This window comes from Trachypithecus francoisi, unplaced genomic scaffold, assembly GCF_009764315.1.
Source record: "Trachypithecus francoisi isolate TF-2019V2 unplaced genomic scaffold, Tfra_2.0 Lachesis_group13, whole genome shotgun sequence".
NCBI classification, from domain to species: Eukaryota; Metazoa; Chordata; class Mammalia; order Primates; family Cercopithecidae; genus Trachypithecus; species Trachypithecus francoisi.
In genome coordinates, this window is record NW_022681458.1 from 24,265,298 (window position 1) to 24,272,503 (window position 7,206).

General features: G+C 42.8%; 1 long non-coding RNA gene across 2 annotated transcripts; it reads right to left on the reverse strand.

Moving 5' to 3' along the window:
- Nucleotides 1-926: 926 nt before the first annotated feature.
- Nucleotides 927-5,279, reverse strand: LOC117095314. Of its 2 annotated transcripts, none has more exons than XR_004441918.1 (3): nt 5,149-5,279; nt 1,584-1,928; nt 927-1,110 (listed from the first exon to the last, which is right to left on the reverse strand). It is a non-coding gene; the product is annotated as an uncharacterized LOC117095314 (long non-coding RNA). The 2 variants fall into 2 exon arrangements; XR_004441919.1 differs by having other exon boundaries at nt 1,584-1,885; nt 5,149-5,277.
- Between the last annotated feature and the right edge of the window lie 1,927 nt (nt 5,280-7,206).

The window sequence follows — 7,206 nt, forward strand, 5'->3', positions numbered from 1 at the left end:
CTACACTAAGACCGAATGTGACCACCAAAGAGCAAAAGCAATCATCAAAGAAATGCAAGAAGCTCATCAACATCTAGCAAATAGGACAAAACCCTGGGGCCCACCTAAGTCAGCCGAACAAGAAAAAGGCGGTTTCTGCATCTTTCATGTTCCAAAGGAAATAGAGAATTGAGTTGTGAGGCCCCAACCTTACAGATTAGCTTTGGTCTTGCTGGTAAATGGTTTTTAAAGATTGCATTTATGATTCTCGGGGGGCGGCAAGCTGTGCTTAGCAGAACTTCTGCAGTTTAGTGGTAATGGATTGGGAGTAAGAGATGATTTGGTACCTTTACATAAGTTATACAAGGTTCACGTTTAATTACACAAGGGATTCTATAAAGCTATAAGAATTATTTGATCCCAAATTGCCCAAACACTACATTACATCTAGAGTATACTACCAGGAGAAGCTCGAGGATGTTGTCCTTTAAAGAGTTCCAAATGTACATATGCCTTTGTAAGCGTATGTTGTGTCTTTGCACTTCCTCACATTTATAATTCCGGGACTTCATGATGGATGATCTGGGCTTGTTTCTAGGAAAACAAGCATCTTCATTTCTGCTAACAAATGAATGAGAAGTGTGAGCTGATGGTGATCTGGTGGTTCACCTGTCTCAGCCTGCACTGGGCTTGTTTAATGGTCTATCAAACCAAATAAGCCCTTACCATATCCAGAAAGCACCTCAATTTATCCCAAACCAAAGCCCAACCACAAACATCATAGTAAATCTTTCAAACGGGAAAAAAAGGGTAAACTACATATTTCCTCCTGACTCACGTGGTTCTCCCTCTACTTATCACACCCATCTGATTACATGAAGGGCTAGGGTTCTAAGGTCACCCAACGTCACTCTTCAGCTGAACAGTAACACTCAAAAACACCTTTGTCAGAGAAAGAAGAGAAATTTTATTTAGAGACACTGGGGTGGAGAGGAATAATCAATGATGATTATGGTGGTCTTGGGCCTGTACCAAAAGCCTTTCTTTGTGCTGGTTGTGGGAGAACACATGGCTCAGAAAAGCCCAGATTCAAGCAGCTTCTTCAACCAAAACATTGACATATTCTGCTGACTAAAGAGACAAATAAGAATATTAAAGATGTATACTCCAAAAACCCATGTATTTTTCATATAGGGACCTTCCCAACTCAGTTTCCCAGAGATTCCATCAAATAACAGACCTTCAAAGAGTTTGAGTCCCACCTCAAAGAGGTAGGTCCAGGGTTTGTGTGATCTCTTTTTACTGCATGGACAAGATTAGAAGGAGGCTCTACAGCACAAAGAAGACAAGCCATGAGCACAGAAAGCCTGGCTCTCCACAGGACTTGTGGGGAAGCAGGGAGAGAGTTGGGTGGTTGTTTTTTATTGGTGGGTGGGTGTTGGTGAGGGAAGGGATTGTTAGAGAAGTACCAGGGCCAGTCTTTAGAAGGTGATAAGAGATCTTTGCTTTTGAAGAGGCATGTCAGTTTGGGAGACTGGCCAAGCATGGGTGACAATTCCTCAGTCCTGAGAGTCCCCTTTATAATCAGAAAATGTCATCAATACCTTGTCTTCTCATTCCTTTTCAGAGATAATTTCCTTGCTTTTTGCGTCTGTGGGGAATATTTCAGATGACATGCTGAACACCTACATCTGCAGGCCTTCACCATCTTCTGTTCCTCATCTCTGGTCAGCACGAGGTTTTTGTTGAAATAGCAATATCTGCCTGCTCCCACTGTTGTCCCTCTCTCCTACCCTAAATCCATTTGTCCAAAGCAGTCCACCCATCATTTCCTTTATATAGTGGCTTATGACATGAACCCTCCTGGTAAAGGGACATGATGATTGATGGTGCCTTGTCACAATGGCTGAAAGTCAACATGAGAGCTTGGTTGAGTGGTTGAGGCAGTACTGAAATGTTGGATAAAATTAAGAAAATACCTATTAGGATTCCTTAAATCAGCTGGCTTCCTATCAGGATAGCCCATTGGAATCCCCATGAATTACAGAAACTAAGCAGAATTCTTTATGCCTTTCAAATACAAGTCTAGCATTTTTAAAGCCTTTGTCTGCTGACACATTTAGGCATATATTCCTGGTTTCATTGCCTTACTTCTAGAAAGAGCTCCTGAGGGAGGATTTGAACAATGTACACTTTTTAAATGAATGTATTGAAGTATAATTGATATACAATTAACTGCACATATTTTAAGTGTACAATTTGATAAGTTTTGACATAGGTATACACCCATAAACCATTACTACAAATCAAGATAATAAGTACGTTCTACTGTGCTCCCTTTGTAATCTTCCCCCCAGCCCTCCCCTAAGTTCTACTCTAAGTCCCCAAAATGTAAAATTTAAAGCTCTATTCCAGTTCATTTTTTAAATCTACTACCCCTGCCCCATCCCCTAGAGCCCCACGGAAATATAGCTTCAACTTCAAGAAGCTTATATCCGGCCGGAGAAGGCATCTTCTATTGGTAGATATAAAATATAACCAAGCGCCGGGCACGGTGGCTCAAGCCTGTAATCCCAGCACTTTGGGAGGCCGAGACGGGCGGATCACGAGGTCAGGAGGTGAAGACTATCCTGGCTAACCCGGTGAAACCCCGTCTCTACTAAAAAATACAAAAAAACTAGCCGGGCGAGGTGGCGGGCGCCTGTAGTCCCAGCTACTGGGGAGGCCGAGGCAGGAGAATGGCGTAAACCCCGGAGGCGGAGCTTGCAGTGAGCCGAGATCCGGCCAGTGCACTCCAGCCTGGGCGACCCAGCGAGACTCCGTCTCAAAAAAAAAAAAAATGTAACCAAGTAAAGAAGTAACCATAGAGTATAGGGCCTTTGTTTTGAGTCTTGAAACACATATGGAAGTTTAATAGGTGAAGATGAAAAAAAATAGTACAAATCACTGAATTTCCTATGAACACCTGTACTTTTTCTACTTTTTAAATAACCCAGTTTGGTTAGAACAGAGGTTCCCTGAAGGAAATAAAGGACATGGCTAAAAAGCCAGGTTGGCGTTGGGGATGGGGATATGGAAATTGAAACACTTTAGTCAAAATGTCTACATCTTGTAGACAATAAAGAGTTTCTCAGATTGAACTGAAGAGTAACATGATTAGCCTTGCTTTATGAAGTTTCACTGGGCAGCAATTTGCATGAAAAAAGAGACTCCAGCCACCACCACAATGATGTAGCCCAAAGGCTGATGAAGGGCTGCCACCTGGCATCATAGAAACATGGGCCTCATAAAGGGGGAAGAGCCCAACAACACACCTGGGCTTCAAGCCTAAGCAATGTAGCTCTGGGTGGTGCCAACCAGAAGGGTCAGGTTGGCAAGAAGGTCCCAAGAAATGTCGTCTCCTCTCTTCCTTAACGGCCTGGTTTCAAACACACTTCCTGAACAAGGGCTGTAGTGATTCACCCACTTCAAGAAGGCCAACTTCATGTTGAGGTTGTAGGGGGTGAAGGGGTGGACGTGATCATCCAAGCATCCCCCAGTGTCCCTCTAATATCCCATCTCTTGCAGACACCCAAGAGGCAGAGAATGCTACAGTTCTCTTGTCATTCTTTTAACATAAGACTTAAGGTTTTAATCCTGGGTAGGGCAACAAAGGCAGAAAAGAACAGAAAGAAAGAGAAGGAGGTAGAGTTGTATTTAAACCACATATGTGATGCTGAGCTTAATGTATTCTAACTCTTCTCTGATTGTCAGATGCTCTGCAGGAATCACCTAAGGTAAGGACAGAGAAATGAGATCAGGTTCCTCAAGCGCTCTCACAGTGCCTGACTCTTAGTAGGTCCCCTAAAAGTGCTCTGACCACCTCAAGTGTCACAGCTTCCAGTTTTGCATGCCTTACTTTCAACCCCATTCTCTCAACCCCATGTCTCTATCCCATTTGTCTACAGGGCATCCTTGGGGACATTGGACCTATCTGGTAGACACTCAACCTATGCAAAACTAAAGCCAATTTTTTTCTGTTCGCATCTATTTCCTGCTCCTGTATCTACTCAGCAGTCATTCACTATTCACTTAGGGCAGAAGTCTAGGATTAAAACTTTACCCCTCCATGTAAATCATGTCAGTATTTTATAACACACCCCATTCTTCTCCAACTCCATAGTTGGCTTGGGTTAAATGGCTTAATATCACTAGAGAACTTACCATATTGCAGGCACTTTCCTACAATAGATAACAAGTTAGACTTCAAGTCTTTTGTTGATAGCTGTCTTTATGGTGAACATTAAGTCAAAGATATCACCCTCCGGGTAACTGACCATCTTCCTCTGCATCCCTTCTGTGGCAGCAGTTAGAGCACATGCGCTAAAATTAAGTAGATGTGGATCTAAATCCCAGCTCTGCTGTTCAGTTATTTGTGCACCCTTGAGCAATTTCCTGAAGCTCTGAGCCAGTAAGGAGGTGATCTCCAACTAGGTGTTTAGTCTCCTCATTAGTAAAATAATAGGATTGCCATTAAGCAATCCTATTATTATTCTTCCTTTTATATTATAATTCTTCCTATTATAACCCTTCTCTCTTTAACTTACTGAAGATTTTTAAGGCTGGGAGAAATATAATGATTTGCCCACATGTAGTAAGTTGAGAAGCTTGGATCCAGAAAATCAGTCTGACTAAATATTGGAGGAAATCATCCCAGGTTCCCTGCTCAGCCCTTCTCTTGTAGATTGGTTCACTGACCTCATATGGACTTTGTGATATCCCAGAGAGGGGAAGACCCAGTCACAGTGGCCTAGCTTCTTTGCAGCTGGGCTCCTTCTGTCTCAGAGCTGAGAATACAATCTTCAGGTAAATGACTGGAAAACCACCTTCAGGCCCCTAACATCTCCCATCACTAAGTATAAGCACTAAGTGTGTGCATTCAGCCACACTAGAATACAGAAGAGCTGCATGTACCCCAGGACTCAGCCAGTTTCCTACAGGAGCATAGAAGAAAGCACCACTAAAGGAGAGCAAGGAGAAGGAAGAGGAAGAGGGCAGCGATTGGCAAGGCTTGAGTGTTTGAGTAGGAGAAGTGAAGACAGGAGTAGTACCAGCTATGGATAAAGGATGTGTGTGAGGAGGGGAGAGGGGAGATGGTCATGGACCACCAGTAATGAAGAATGAACTTACCCACCAGTAATGAAGAGGCTAAGTTCATTCTCAGGCAAATGGCACAGCCTCAGTATGAAGCAAGTCATTTGTAAGTATTCATCAATCTCTCATTATGAATAGGAGATTTGACCAGCTCTCCTGGACTATAAAAGTGAACAAGATAGGGATTTTTCAATTTAGTTATCTGGTATTTGCCATATGTAGTGGCTTAAGTGAGGCAGAAAAGACAGGGTGGGCTTCATAGTCATGGGACCTGTGCATCACAAACAGTCTTGTGCCCACCTACCCACACTGATCCCAGATTTATGCTCTTCTGAAATTCTTAATAACTTTTTAGCAACAGACTAGCATATTCATTTTGCATTGGACTTCACAAATTATGTAGCTGGTTCTAGGGAGACATAACTTTTTTTATCTGGAGCATGTGGAGTCCTAATAAGCAACAATAAAGAAAGGACACAAGGTGGGGCAAGGCCAGCTCCAGGTTGGAGGAGAACAATAAACAATTTTTCTGAGAAATGGCTAAACACAAACAACCTGTGGGCACAATGACCTCCTTCCCCACATAGACCCAGCAGCACAACCTCATTCTGCACATAAACCCTATAAAACTCCCCTCCAGCCCCTGCCTCTTTGCAGACAGCCCCTTCTTTGCTGTGCTGCCCATTGCTTTCTTGCAACATACCTTCATACTTTGTCTAATAAATCTGCCTGTCTTTACCTATGATTGTCTTGGTAAATTCCTTTACTGCCCACAATACCAGCCCTAGCTAGTCACACCCACAAGAAAGCAGATGTCACAGGGAGTAGCAAGTAAGCTAGGCCAAACCAGAGCTAAAGAGGTAATAAAATCATAAGGGAAAATTTGGAAAATGTCAAGTTAGCCTTGTGTGCCCATCTGAAGAACTTCCTGTGGCTCTCCTGCTCTAACCAGGGACTTTTAAACCTCAGTTTTGTCTTTCCTCTCTTGCAACATGAAGAAAGTGCACTTTCACTGTTGCAGTAGTCTTAGAAAACAAATATTTCTGCATGGTGACATGGTCCTTACTAGAACCCCAGAACATCTCCATCTCCATGGTATGACCTACTACATTTCCTCCCCACCAAATGATAATAATAATAATAGTAATAAGGCTGCCAAGTGTCTGGAATTTCTTGATCAATAAAATCTGATTATTTCCACACTCTAAAGCATCTGGGTCTTTCTTTGGTCCTTACTAAAAACAAAAGCGTTGCTTTGAACATTTCTCTAGGCAAGTCCCATCTGCTTCCCCAGAACAAGAATGTAATGAAGAGGGAAGCGTTACTAAACCTTTGTGCTTTGGACCACAGAACTTTAGGATTAGAAAGAGCAGCAAAAGATCTACTTTTTTCTTTTTATTTAGTATAAATACAACTAAACCTACTTTTTGAGATCTCCAAATATGAGAATTCTACCCCAAAGAACAATGGGGAAACCTGACAGTGACACTATCAAGCAAGCCTTCATTGCCAACTCTGTCTCTTAAGAGTTTCAGGACATGTGGTAAAATTATGCTTTGAATCTGCCTGTTCTTCTCCCTCAATCACCACTAAGACTAGGAAGTGGAGGCTTGGCAAGCCAAGTCAAAGAGGTAGGGCTCATTGTGATGCTCTCTTTTGGCCCAACCTTGGTCAGTAGAGTTAGTCAGATCTCTGTATCCAATGCACTCTACCAGCCTGATGGTCACAATGCTTTGAAATCACCAATTATGAAGCCATTGACCTTCTTCATGTGTGGCAACCTCAGCCTGTCTCTGTGGTCCTTTTCCCCCCTTGATGGCAACTCTTTCCCTGCTTTCAAAGGGTCAGGTGCCCTAAAACTCTGAACTGATGGCCCTTGGCAGGTGGGATGATTTTAAGAGGGCCAAGTCTCCTGTACATGGCTCTTAGCACACAAGGGGAGAAAAGCAGACCAAATGCACAGAAAATAAAAAGGCCAGAAATTATCATTGCGGTGCATCATTGCATAGTGGCAGAAGCCTGGACTAGAGATTAAGAGATCTAGGTTTGAAATCTCACTTTGCCTATGATTTGTGACTGTCTGTTACCCTTCAT